The sequence below is a fragment of the Balaenoptera physalus genome (genome assembly GCF_965194825.1).
Source record: "Balaenoptera physalus genome assembly, chromosome: 1".
NCBI lineage: Eukaryota > Metazoa > Chordata > Mammalia > Artiodactyla > Balaenopteridae > Balaenoptera > Balaenoptera physalus.
In genome coordinates this window covers 80,047,274-80,062,219 of record NC_138882.1, presented here as the reverse complement: position 1 = coordinate 80,062,219, position 14,946 = coordinate 80,047,274, and the positions used below count along the sequence as shown (strand labels likewise).

The following is a 14,946-nucleotide window of genomic DNA, read 5'->3' as shown; positions in this document are numbered from 1 at the left end:
TTAACCTCTTCTCATTCACCTTACTAAGGAAAGAAATGACCAGCTCTATACCTTGAAAATACAAACAACCTGACACAACAGAAATCTTTCTTCCTGGGGTTTTCCATTATAAATTACACTTAAAAAAAATTTTTTTTTGATCATGGCTAAATGAAAGACTTTAAGATTATAATTTCTACCCACAACACTAGTAAATAGGGGTCCCTGTGGCCAAGCTGGCACAGAAGGTGAGCTACTTCAAATTAACTCGCAGGTGAGGCATGAAACATCTACATCACTGTCCAAAATTCAGTCTGCCCACATTTTCTGGACTGCATAAGACCTGAGTCCAGTACAATCCAGCAGAGGGAAGGGAACCAACTCTGCAACTTCTCATGGGCTTTGATGAGTGGGAATTTGGTGACAAATTTAATTTGATTCAGAAAAATAAAGATATGTGACATTTATTGTCCATAGAAACTTCTGAATTGATTCAAGCCTATTACTGTTGCATGTGGTGAATCTATGCTTAAGAAGGGTAAAAAGTAGGATAATTGGAGCAAAGTTAAACAATGTTGACTAAAGACTCATCTTTTGATCTCTCATAATGCTTTACTCATTATACTTAATAAAAAAAAAAAGTAAACTCCGTTTGATCCGTCCATAGCTTTAAAAACTGTGATCTACTATTACTCTATAAATTCTCATTGGTATTAGATCTTCTAAGAGCACGTGTAGAATACATACTTCCTTAGTCACCAAGTTTGAAAAGAAAACCCACTGGTACCCAAACCAATTGTAGTAAGCTGGGCCATCACCCTTATAATTACAGTCACCCCAACTTTTACACACTCTCTCCTCCTTAACAGCCCACTAGAGCAGTGTGTCATCTCTGTATGTTGTGGTGACAAGCACTGGTCACTCTCTGACCACCAGGTGAGTCTCTCTGGGCCTTGAGCTTCAGTAAATTTGTTCTGTTCATGATTCTCTTCTTCTGGTTGCTGAAAATACAATCCTACAGACTCAGTACTGTGACATTTCCTATTTGCTTCCATTGCTGCTGCTGATGCTACTGCCTCTCCCCACTGTCCCCACTGGCTTCACTCTCAATATCTAGGAACTGGCTCTTAAGGCATCCAAGATCCCAACCCCTCTGATCCAAGTCCCACCCCAGCCCCTTTGGTCAGGTTTAGAAAATGCATATTTTATTGCATAAAATATCAGTTGCCTTGAACACAATAAAATCCTGAGAAGTGTTTGTTGCCTAGCCTTTAAAAAGTATACATTTATTGAGCACCTATTGATCTGTTAGTGAAACAAATTTACTGTGCACATTTTGTTATAAGCAATGAACAAAATGCACAAAGTCTCTGCTATTTTTCTAGTAGATGGAGACATACAATAAATAATTGGTGAATAAATATATAATATGTTAGATGGTAATAAATGCTAAGGAGAAAAACAAAGTAAGGTAAGGGGGAGAGGAAGTGCTAAGGTTGGAGCTGGGGGAGTCCTATTTTACATGGGACAATTCAGAAAGGCATTACTAATAGATATCTGCAGCAGAAACTTGAAGGAAGTTTGAGGAAACTTGAGGAAGCCAAACATGCAACTTCCTGGGGAAAAAGTATCCCAGAAGAAAGAATCATGTAGCAGAACTGTGTTTGGCATGTTGGAGGAACAGCAAAGAAGCCTGTATGGATGAAAGTCATCTCAAAGAGTAAAGGAGTGAATGGGTTAGGGCACTGCTTCTCAAACTTGGCTGGGGAGTTTTAAAAAAAACAAACTGATGCCTGGGTCCACCGCTTCAGACTGTGACTTAATTGGTCTAGGGGCATGGCCTGACACCAGGATTTTTTAAAAGCTTGCCCAAGAGATTCTAATGTATAAGAAAGTTTAGACTACAGAAATACGGTAAGGTAAGGTTGCTTAGCAATACTTTAGCCCACAGAGGGTCAGTGTCATAGAGTGAGATTAGTCAGAGTGGTTGTGTATTTTTCTCCAACTAGTTCTGCTGCCTGTGTTAGATGCAAAGTAGTTGGAAAGTTGGATTTAACTAGGTTTGGAGGTTTTCCAGGTGAGTGCAATGGAGAAAGAGAGAAATAAGGGAGACGAGAATCTATGCAAGAGAGTGATTATAATGAGGGACCAAGGAATCTAAGCTGGGTAAGGAGAGAAGTTAGGACTGGAGGGGAGTGAGGAACAGTGTTAAGATCAATGAACCTATACTTCTGCCCCCAATTCTGATGTGTGGGAGTTTTCCCCACACCACAAAGCAATTCCCCACAGCAGCTGGATGTCCAATTCAACCCAATTCTGACACTATCTGCCCAGATATCATCAGATTCCAAGGTTAAGGGCTCAGTCCCACAAGAATGCTTTCTACTTCAGATGCCAATCAAAAGTCCAGGGTGTCACTTGTGCTTCTGACCGACAACCTATAGATCAGAGATTCCCATGACCCGTTCCTCACCTTCAATTAATTTTCTAGAGCAGCTCACAGAACTCAGAGAAACATTTCACTTATTAGAACAGCCAGAGGTAAGAGATGCATAGGGCAAGGTATGGAGAAAACGCACAGAGCTTCAATGCCTCCTCCCTCCAAGAGTGCCACACTCCCCCAAATCTTGCCTTGTTCACTAATCTGGAAGCCCTCTGAAGCTAGTCTTTTTGGGTTTTTATGGAGATTTCATTGCATAATAGATTAAATCATTGGCCACTGGTAACTAAACACAATCTCCAGCCCCTCTCTCCTCCCTGGAGGTGGGGGGTGAGACTGAAAGTTCCAACCCTCTCATCACATGGTTGGCTTCCCTGGCAACTGGCCCCCATCTGTAGGCCCTTTCCAAAAGTCACCTCATTAACATAACAAAAGACATCTTGATCGCTCTCAATCACAGGAAATTTGAGGGCCTTGGGAGCTCTGTGCTAGGAAAAGGACAAAGACCAAATATATATTTCTTAGTATAAATTATAATAGCACAGAGCTCAAGTCCTATGTGAGCTGAAGATTTGTTCCCTTGGGTACTGGAGAGTTGGAAAAGGAGGCAATGGTGGGTTTAGAGATTACAGAGGGGATATAGTAATTGATAATGGAAAGATCTAGTGTACAACCACAGAAGTAGGTGATGGAGGTACAGTGAGAACAAAACTCAATGGGGGCCAAGACAAAAACCAAGGGGCCAGAGTTTTGGAAGGAGAGTCTATATGCTTATCAAAATCACTAAGAATTAGGACAGTAGCACTATAGAGAGTGAGTAATCTAGGAGTTAAAAATATTCAAGGAATGGAAGGGAGTAACCAAGAGTGTCTACAAATTACAACAAAGAGATGTCCAGACAGTAGAGTTTAACAGCAGGAACTTCAAAGCTGAAAGGTTTTTGAGGAAGAAGGTGGGGAATTGAACTGGAAGCAGCAATGAGGAGCAAAGAACTATCCCATCCCCAAGCTCAATTACAACAGAGGATGAAGGAGAGACAATGCCTGCTACATAAGGCTGAGGAAGAAGTGGTGCCATCAAGGAAGAGCCAGGTTTCAATGTGAGCAAAAAGGTAAAGGAAACATCCAAAAGAAGAGGTTTAACATACAGGGATTTTGCCAGTGATGGGTCATGGGTTCCCCAAGGGAAAGGTTTGGGAGTTAAAAGCTCCCTTTGTGGGAGGGCAGGTTAGACTGTAACTAAAGATCCGGGTCATGAAGGATGACTTGGTGTACTTGCTGTTGGTATGTGTAAAGCCTTTCAAACAGTGCTTGGTTTAGAGTAAGTGCTGTATAAGTGTCAGATGTTACTAGTATTATGGTGACTCATGTGAACAGGGATATAGGTCACAATGGCACTGGTCCCAACAGACTTTTGGGATGATGATATTCATCCATCTATGATTAGGGGTGAAAAGATAAGGATAGAGATCTTTACAAAAGCATGTGGAGTTCTGGCCTTGTATCATCAGGAATAAGTACAAGGAAAGGGAATGCAGAATACTGGATAACCAAAATCTCATAAAATTAAAGAAAAGCTATTAAGAAAAAAAAATCCATAAACCTTTGGAGAAAAAGAATACCTTCAGGAGACTTGAAATTTTTAGAAATTCCTGAAAGCTAGAAAACAACTGGGCAGCAGAGAGTACTGGATGGTGATTGTAACTTATGTACACACATTCTCTGATACTCCTCCCTTCAAAAGGTCTAATTAATTCCCCTCCTCTGGACGGTGGCCCATACTTAGTGACTTGCTTCTAACAGAATAGAATGTACAAAAGCAGTGGCATGTGACTCCTGAGACTTGGTCATAAAAGACATTTTGGCCTTCTCCTTGCTCTTCTTCTTGGCTCGCTAGCTTTGGAGGAGTCCAACTGCCACATCCTGAGGATACTAAGTAGTTATATGTAGAAGCACACCTGGGAAAAACTGAGGCCTTTCTCCAACCACCAGCTCTAACTCACCAGCCATGTGAATCAGCCAACATGGAAGTAGATCAGATGGGCCCAGGCTAACACCTTGACCTCATGAGAGTCTTTGAGTCAGAACCACCCAGCAAAGCCACTCCCAGAGTCCTGACCCAGAGAAACTGTGAGATAACATTTATTGTTGTTTTAAACTGATAAATAACTTTTAGGGTAATTTGTTATGCATCATTTGATGGACAATATTTTATCTTTGAGCTTGATGTTAGATAGGACTTACTTTTTTTTTTTTTTTTTTTTTTGGCCATACCACATGGCATGCAGAACTTCCCCGACCAGGGATCGAATCCATGTCCCCTGCATTGGAAGCATGGAGTCTTAACCACTGGACCACCAGGGAAGTCCAGGACTTACATATTTTTAAATAGAAATTTTTCCTCTTCCCCTTACTCTATTTTGGGGGGTATGACACATTATTCCCTACACCCTTAAGCTAGATGGATACCAATTTAGGAACAGGATGGAAGTGGGGTAGGGGGTAGAGATCTTTTTCTTTACCCACTTACTGAGCTTTAACTAACAGACGTCTCATCCTGAAGTAAGCCATGCACCACGTTCGGAGAGCAGAAGGTTTAATTTCTTTTTTATAACATCCCTCAAAACATAGAAAAGAAATGAATTTCTTAGTCTAGTAATGCTCAGGAGTTACATTAAGAGGCAGTCACTCTCAGCAGTGTAAAAGGTTTGATTGTCTATAGATGTTTGACCCTGGGGCCATACCTCTTCTGTTGTTTTCATTTCTACTACAATTTATTGAATCTTCCTTTCAAGCTACACACTTGTTGCAGCAAAACAATTGCTACTGTATAAAGAAAACACCAACAATTTTCCCCTTTTGCCCCATCCCCAAGGCAGTCAATGTCAATGGTTTGCTCTGTATCTTTTTACCCCCTTTCTCTATGCACATGGACAAAGATACATGTTTTCCTTTGTTTTATTTTCATCTGTCCTACACCACATGCACTAGTGTTCAATATGCATTTTTCCTTAAAGTATTTTATAGATGTCACTTCATATTAATACAAATAAATCTAATTCATTGTTTTGTATAGCTGCATAATATTCCATAGTATATATGGACTATAATTTATTCAACCATTCTATTGATGATTAAAAACATTTATGATTAAAAATACAGTGCAAACTTTTAGATATATTTTTACCTACTGGAACGTATATGACTTTAGATCTTATCCTTCAGTGATCTATGAGTCGATGGTAAATTTTAAGTTTTATAATAACGTTCCAGCTAATTGTTAAAAAATGCTGTAGCCTTTCACAGTTGAACCACCACTGTGTAGGAGTTCCTGTTTCTCCATATTCTTGACAGGGCTAAAGAGTTACAAAGTTCTGCAATTTGGGGTAAAAATGGTATCTCAATACTCTTTTGACTTCCATTTCCCTATTAGTGATGTTGAACATCTATTCATGTGTTTTGGGACACTGACCATTCTTTTTGTCTTCACAAATTTTCTGAAAGCAACAGTGAGAAGGTAAATGTTTTATTTTGTTTTGGTTTTGCATTTTTAAATTAATAGGCTTTAGTTTTTAGAGCAGTTTTAGGTTCACAGCAAAGTTAAGCACATAGTACAGGAAGTTCCCACATACTCTTACCTCCCCAACACATACACACACACCCAGCCTGCCCCACCATCAACATTTGTTACAATCCATGCACCAACACTGATACATCATTATCAACCAAAGTCTATAGTTTACATTAAGGTTCTTTGTGTTGTACACAAAATTTTAACAAATTTATAATAACATATATCCACCACTGTAGAATCATATGAAATGGTTTCACTGCCCTAAATAAAATCACCTGTGTTCCACCTACTGATCCCTCCCTCATAACCCCTGGGTGTGTGTGTGTGTGTGTGTGTGTGTGTGTGTGTGTGTGTGTGTGTGTGTGTGTGTGTGTGTGTGTGTGTGTGTGTGTGTGTGTGTGTGTGTGTGTGTGTGTGTATAATATATAGTATATAATATATATATAAATATATTATATAATATATTGTGTCATATAATATATAATTATATATATATTATATATATATGGCTTATATATATGGTGTGTATACACACACACACACAAACACACACTTATGTTTTCCAACACACTTTTAAGAGAAAGTTAGGTTCTGAAATAGACAGATGTGGTGGAAGTGGCTCCCAAGGGCTTCAGGCTGTGCTCCCCAATAGGATGGTGCCACTGGTTGGATTTCATGTTCTGGATAGACCGCAGGCATGGCTTCAGGGTCAGGCAGAGCCTCAGGCTGAACTCTGCAATCAGACAGGGCCATAGGCTGGACCCAAAGTTGGCTGGGGCCACAGTCTGGGCTTCACAATCAGGTAGGCCACTGGCGATGCTCCACTGTTGGGCAAGGTCACCAGCGAGGCTCTCTGGTTGGACAGTGCATCCAGCTGTATCCTGCAGTTGGGTGGGTCTGGAGACTATTCTTCATGGTTGGGCAGGTCACTCTCTGGGCTACCTGGTTGGGTGGGGCCACAGGTTATGCTCCATGATTGGATGGGTTCATCGGTCAGGCTCTCTGCCTGGATGAAGCCACAAGCTGTGTTCAGCAATCATGCAGGGCCTTAAGCTGGGCTCTGAGGCTGCCCAGGGTCACTGTTTAGGCTCCCTGATTGTGTGAAACTAGAGGCTACGCTCAACAGTTCGGTAGGGCTGCTGGCTTGGCTTTTGGCTGTAAGATGGGCTCCAGGGCTACCTGGGTTCTCGGGCCAAGCCTTCCGCTCTGATGGGACTGGGAGGCTATGATCAGCAGTTGTGTAGGACTGCAAATTTGCGTCCCTGCCTGGGTGTGGCTATAGCATAGACTCCATGGCCAGTAGAGCCCATTGGCTAGACTCTACAGATGGGCAGACAGAGTCACTTGGGCACTGCTACAAACAGGAATATGGTTCAACAAGATATGACTGAATCTCTTCTCTATCTCTCTCTGATCCCCAGTGATCCCCATGATACAAGATCTGAGTGGGCCTCCCAGAAAGTATACCCAGAGCTGGGGGAGCTAGATGTCCACCTTGCTCTCTGTTCCCAGTGGGGCAAATGTAGACCCTGGGGAGCAATCCCTCAGTGTGGTGCTGTGCCAGTACAGGGAGGGGTGATGCCGTCAAAGTGAAACCTCTCCTCTTACCCTTCCAATGCAGTCCTTCTCCATCTCTGTGTTCTAGGAGGTCACTTCAGCCTTACTCCCAGGGATTTTTACAATTGTGTCCTGTCTATGGATAGTTGATAGTTGGTCTTCTTGTAAAGGAGACTAAAGTTGGGAATGACCTATGTTGCCATCTTGATGTCATCTCCAGGGGCTCCCAGATCACAGCCAAAAGGGGCAGGAGTCGGTAAGTCCACTTCCAGGTCCACAGCCAAGAACAAGGTCTGTATGCATATCACCTGATGCATGGGGGGGCATGACTCCTCCTGGGTCCCTTAGTGTATGGTGCTGGTGATAGAACCAAAGTCAAACAGGACTGTAAGGCTTCCCTGGTGGCACAGTGGTTAAGAATCCACCTGTCAAGGAAGGGAACATGGATTCGAGCCCTGGTCCGGGAAGATCCCACATGTCACGGAGCAACTAAACCCGTGTGCCACAAATACTGAGCCTGCGCTCTAGAGCCTGTGAGCAACAGCTACTAAGCCCACGTGCCACAACTACTGAAGCCCATGTGCCTAGAGCCGGTTCTCTACAAGAATAGAAGCCACCGCAATGAGAAGTCCACACACCGTAATGAAGAGTAGCCCCCGTTCACCGCAACTAGAGAAAGCCTGCATGCAGGAACGAAGACCCAATGCAGCCAAACGTTAAATAAATAAATAAATAAATAAATAAATAAATTTAAGAAACAAAACAAAACAGGACTCTAGCTAAGTTCACAGGGGGACAGAGCTGTTTCCAGATCTGCAGTTGGGACCACAGTCAGAGAATCAGCCACCTCAGTAAGAGACTGCCTCGGTCTTGGATTGCACTGGGATTTAACAATCTCCTAACTGGATCCCAAAGCTCGCACAAAGGCCCTTTTGTCTGAGGATGGATGCCAAATTATTGTTGTTGAGTAAGGGATATAAATGAGGGATGTCTTACTTGGCCATCTTGCTGACATCACCCTCCCCAACTTATTTTTGAGAGTATGACCTTATATTAATCTGTCAAGGACAACAGCAATATTTAAAACTGGTAATACATCAAAATCATGTTGTATTTATTCCAGGAATACAAAATTGGGTTGACACTTCAAATCAATCAATTTATTTCACCACAATTACAGAAATAAAAACTGTATCATCATCTCAATGGATGCAGAAAAAGCCTTTTATGAAATTTAGCATCTAATCAGGATGAAACTCTTAGTAAACTAATACCATATGAAAATACTGAAAATACATTGTAGAGCACAGATTTATTTTGTGACATCATTCTGGCTGTTTGAAATGTATTTTGGTTAACTCCTCCTTAATTTTCCTTTGTTCAGGGTAATAAAGAACTGATTAATGAAGAGTTTAATAATTATATGTGAAAGACCTGTTTATACAAAAATAGCATTTCACAAGCTTGACAAGGCATTTGAGAAATTAACTGAGTTGAATGGGTAACTTGAAACATAAGCAATGCAAAAGAAGTATTAGAAATATAAGGAAGACATTCTAATAGCAATGCCATTCAAATGCCAGTCATATTTATTTCCCAGTTTGTGGAAGGGGCTTGGTGACACAAAACATTTCACCCAGAGTTCAAAGATAAACTCTTTTCTACTACCCTAGAATATCTGAACTGGACAGAATCCCAGTTAGTCAAATCTCTAATCAATCCCACAAAGATTGGCCCTTATGGAACCCATTCCCAAAGGAATCCTGCTCCTGTCCCAGAACAGTCTTAAGATGAGCCCCTACAAAGTGTCTCTGCCATAGACCCTTCCTCACCAAGGCCTTCCCACTGACCAGAGCCTATCAATGGGCCAGGAAGACTCCCAACACCAGCACTGATGAACACTGGAGTGGCTAAGGCTTTGAGGATTTCAGAGGCAATATTGTAACCCCATGGTACAAACTGTATTCTCCAGTTCTAGTCCTAATGAGAACTGATTCACCATCCTTGCTGGAAATGCTAGAGAGAAGGAGCCTGCAGTTAAGGGAGAAGTCAGTGAAGGCTCAACAAGAAAGAATACGTTTCTGCCGAAGTTTCTCCAGCTGTAGAATCAAGCTCACGCAGAAAGTAATAGATTCTCTAGGGGACAAAGTCCCCTTCTTATCTACCCAAAAAAGACAGAGGCAGAAAAATATTTACCCAATAAAATGTCAGGTAGCAAAAAGAATGGATGAAAACTTCTTTATGAGCAATTGCTTTCCTCCTTTTCCTGCACGTCCTCCGGCCCACTCCACCACCTCTCCTACCTGTCTGAGCAAAGCCTAAGGCCAACGGCAGTGTGGACACATGTGACATAGCCCCGTCACAAAGTGTTATTAAGCTTCTCGCCAGTGAGTAGGAGTTTCTGTCACAAGGCTCAGGCCTTTCAGGTTTTACACACATGGAATGGGAGTTGGGAAACGTTGCAGAGTATCAATAATCTGTGAATGATTTTTTACTTCTGCACACAGGTGCCAAGTGCCTGAGCTTCTGAAAGGGAGGAAGGGAATGACCCTTGGCTGAGAAATCAATGATGGTTAATTACTAAAAATATCAGTTACTGCATACATCCTAACCTCTGTAGACCAGATTCCAGTAATGAGAACACTCAGAGTCATTTGAAAGCATTCCAGTCCAGGTAAGAGCCAGAATAGAGAAAGGATGGATAGAGCTAACAGCACAGGGTCCCAGGAGCCCAAGTTTGGAGGTCCCTGTTTCACTCTCAAAGTACTGCTCTGCTTGACATTCCCATTGTCACTGTTAAGTCCTCTTTAGCAGTGAGAAGGTATCCCTGAACGCTGGCCTGTTGGCTGTGGGCTGTGACTCATAGGGCACGCATGCTTGCTTCTCTTTTCCTGCTCAGAACAGTCATTCTCCAAAATAATGCCCTCCATCTTCCCCCCCTTCCTCGTGCTTTCTGAGTACTCACTATTTATCTAAGCGTTGCTAGGTGCAGAGGTGGATATCAAGAAATACACAACCTAATCTCTGGCCTCCAGAGGGTTACAATTCCTCTGCCACTATAAATTAACTATAAATTCCTTTTTAAAGTTCCTGCCATGTCCTTCATTGCGCTCAATCTCCTTTCATCACTGTCTTTACAGTCATGCAAGAACCTCTCCTTCTTTTCCTAAGAGCTAAATAAAAATCTGATTCAGAGCCATTTTTTCTCTTTGTCAGGCTCATTGCAGTATGGTTGGCTGTAAACTCTGATTCACCCACATCTAAACTGTGAAGCTGAGGATTCAGAGTACACTGGATGCTCAGGGTGGAAATGTGCGATTGGTCTCTTCTTCCCATGTCACTGGTCCCAGGGAGAGACTTGGATAGCCCTGTCTTCAGTCTGCTGGATGTCATCCTTTGGTTCATTTCTTCTTTGCACACCATTCTTGCACTGCATCATCCATAAGGGGTCTCCCAGTCTCCCCTGTACTCAGCCCCCAACCTCATTCAGTACCCTCACACTCAGCATATTGTGTCACCTCCTATTTTATAGAGAAGATTTAAAGGGTCTTTCCATTTGGAACCCAAAGCCTCATACATTAACCTTCCCTCTCTGGCCTGCTCTTCTCTGGAGAAAACATATCCCTACTGCTGCTCAAAACCTAGAGATAAGAACAAACAGCCCTACAAATAATTTCTGCTTCACAGAGCATAGTCTGAGGAGGACATTGAAGCTGCTGATATTTCATATATTAGGCTGTGGAGTCAGCATCAGGTTAGGGGGGAAATGCACTAAGTTGCTAATTCTACAAATAGTATTCTCTATCATCTTAAACATTCATAGCTTAATTGTAATAAATTCAAATTTCATAATTTAATAAATTTCTGTTCTCAAGTTTTAAATCTTGCTATTAATGAACTAATAAAGACTTATTGGTGCCTAGCACAAATTTGCATATGGTAAGATGCTCAATAAATTTCTTAGGAAAACATATTTCCCAAGTGCAGCTGCATTTTGCTTCTTTTCTAATAAAATTTTGACATTTAAAACTTTTTAAAGTAATCATAATTGTAATCATATGACTAAATTCATAATGGTTCTTAAAGATTATTGCTTCTTTTTCTTCTCACTACATCAGAGTTCCTTCTACTATTGCTGTGATCATATGTAATTTTGGGGAAAATCTGGAAGCAGATAGCAGTGGATTCCCAGAAAATTTTTAAACTCTCAATATTCAATGGTAAGGAAACAAACAATCCAACTGAAAATAGGCAAAAAAAATACATCCATACCATGGACTACTACTACTACATACAATAAAAAAAGAATGAGCTGTTGAAGTATGCAACAACTTGGTCAGATCTACTTACATTGGGTTTAATTGCCCTTCATGATCTAGCTTTTTACAAGATGGAAAGATACACTGTTGACCTTCCTGCTAACTTTTCTAATCATATATAAAACTTTAACACTATGATTTCTCCCTGAGCACTGCTTTAGCTGCATCACAAAAATTTTGTTATGTTTTGTTTTTACTTTCATTCAATTCAAAATACGTTCTAATTTTCCTTATGATTTCTCCTTTGACCCATGGATTATTTAGGAAAGTGGTGTTTAATTTCCAAATATTCAGGTATTTTCCACATGTATTTCTGTTATTCATTTCTAATTTAATTTCATTAAGGTATTAGAAGATACTCCATCATTTTAATCCTTTTTAATGTAGTCAAACTTGTTTAAATCCCAGCAAATGATCTTGGTGAATATCCTATGAACACATGAAAAAAAATGTGTATTCTCTTTTTGATGAAATGTTCACTAAGTGTCAATTAGGTCAAGTTAGTGGAAACTGTAGGTCTTCTTTTTTTATTCTTCAATCTATTTCTTTTTTCTTCTATGTTTCTTCTATGTCTTCTTTTTCTTTATATTTGTACTTATATCTACTACATGTTACATCAATTATTAAGAAAGAAGTGTTGAAATCTCCAACTACAGTTGGAGATTTGTCTATTTCTCCTTTTAGGTATATCAGTTTCTGCTTCATTTATGTTAAACTCTGGTATTAGGTGCACAGACATTTAAAATTGTTACGTCTTCTTGATAAACTGACCCTTTTATCATCTTGAACTGTTTTTGTTTATCTATGCTAATATTCCTTATCCTGAAGTCTACTTTCCCCAATATAATTTATCCTCTGAAGCCTATTTTGTTGAGTGTTTGTATGGCATATATTTTCTATATGTTTATTTTTAATCTATCTGGTATTTATATTTAAAATGCATTTCATATAAATATCATATAAGAGGTCCTGCTTTTTTATTCATGGCAACAAATTCTGTCTTTTAATTAGATGTTTAGTCCATTTATTTTAAAGTAGCTGTTTATACAGTTGAGTTTAAGTCTCCCATGTGACCAGTTATTTACTATTTTATCAGTTTATTGTCCCTTCTTTCCTAGTTTATTTTGCAAAAATCATGCATATTTAGTATTCAACGGTATCTAGCTATCTTGGCTTTTTATCTCCTCCTTCTCCTCCTCCTCATCCTTCTTCTTCTTCATCATCATTGTCCTAAGGTTTACAATATGTACATTTAAATTACCAAAGTCTGCCTTGAATTCACATTATATCACTTTTACATATCATACAAGAAAACTGAACAGTATAATTTCACATGTTCTTTCTTATTTGTGCTTTTTGTCATTCACTTTACTTCTACATATGTTATAAACCCCATAAGAAACTGGTTTTGTTAGCATTACACAGTTATCTTTTCAGAAAAACTTAATGAGTATCCAAAATAATCTTGAAAAAGAAGAACAAAATTGGAGGACTCACATTTCTCAATTTCAAAAACTTACTACAAAGCTAGAGTAATCAAGACTGTGTGCTACTGGCATGAAGACAGATATACAGATCAATGGAATAGAACTGAGGGCCCAGAAATAAACCCATATACCTTTTAGGTCATTATAATGGTGTTAAGATAATTCAGTGGGGAATAAAGAGTCTTTTCATTAAATGGTTCTGGGACAACTGGATATAATGGACATCTATAGACTACTTCAACAAATAGCAGATTACACATTCTTCTCAAGCTCACAAGTTCACCAATATAGACTGCATTCTGGACCATAAAACACAATTTAACAAATTTAAAAGAATAAAAATCATACAATATCTGCTCTCAGGCCACAATGGAATTAAACCAGAAATCAGTAACAAAAAGATAATTGTAAAATCTCAAAATACATGGAGATTAAACACATGCTTCCAAATAACACATGGGTCAAAGAAAAATCTCAAGGTAAGTTTTAAAATATTTTGAACTAAATGGAAATACAACTTATCAAAATTTGTGGGAGTCAACAAAAACAGTGCTTAGAGGGAAAATTATAGCATTGAATACATATATTAGAAAAGAAAAAATATCTGAAATCAATAATCTAAGTTTCCACCTACAGAAACTAGAAAAAGAAGAGCAAATTAAACCCAGAGTAAGTGGAAGAAAATAAATAATAATGATTAGAGCAGAAATCAATGAAATTGAAAACGGAAATCAACAGAGAAAAATCAATGAAACCGAAAGCTGAAAAGATCAATAAAATCAATAAGCCTCTAAGCAGGCTAATAGAAAAAAAAAGAGATAGGACACTAAGTACTAATATCAGATGAAACAGAGGAGATCACTACAGACCCCATAAAAGGATAATAAAAGAATCCTTTATTGAACAACTCTATGCCCACAAATTTGATAAGCCAGATGAAATGGACCACAATTCCTTGAAAGACACAACCTGTAAAAATTCACTCAAGAAGAAACAGACAATCTGAATAGATCTATATCTATTAAAGAAATTGAATCAAAAATTAATAACCTTTAAAACAGAAAGCACGAGGCCCAGATGCTCAATGTAAGTTCATCAACTGCAACAAATGTACACTCTGATGGGGGCTGTTGATAATAGGGGAGGCTATGTATACGTGGGGGTAGGAAATATATGAAAAATTTCTTTATCTTCCCCTCAATTTTGTTGTGAAATTAAAACTATTCTTAAAAAAAGTCTTTTTTAAAGATTTATTTTTATACAATTTTTAAAGGTTAGAAATAAAGTCAGTTAAAAAAAGACAGCCCAGAAAGAACCTTCAAGATGGTGGAGAATTAAGACATGGAGATCACCTTCCTCCCCACAAATACATTAAAAATACATCTACATCTGGAACAATTCCTCCAGGACACATGCTGAATGCTGGCAGAAGACTTCAGACTTCCCAAAAGGCAAGAAAATCCCCAGGTACCTGGGTAGGGCAAAAGAAAAAAGAAAAAACAGAGACAAAAGAATACAGATGGAACCCGCACCTCTGGGAGGGAGCTGTGAAATAGGAAAAGTTTCCATACACTAGGAAGCCCCTTCACTG

The 14,946-nt window shown here is 39.5% G+C and overlaps 1 long non-coding RNA gene across 1 annotated transcript in view; it reads left to right on the top strand.

Annotated features, from left to right (window-relative positions):
* Window positions 1–14,946, top strand: part of LOC309645550 — a 251,878-nt gene that overhangs the window by 19,984 nt on the left and 216,948 nt on the right. The gene's annotated exons all lie outside the window — the stretch shown is intronic.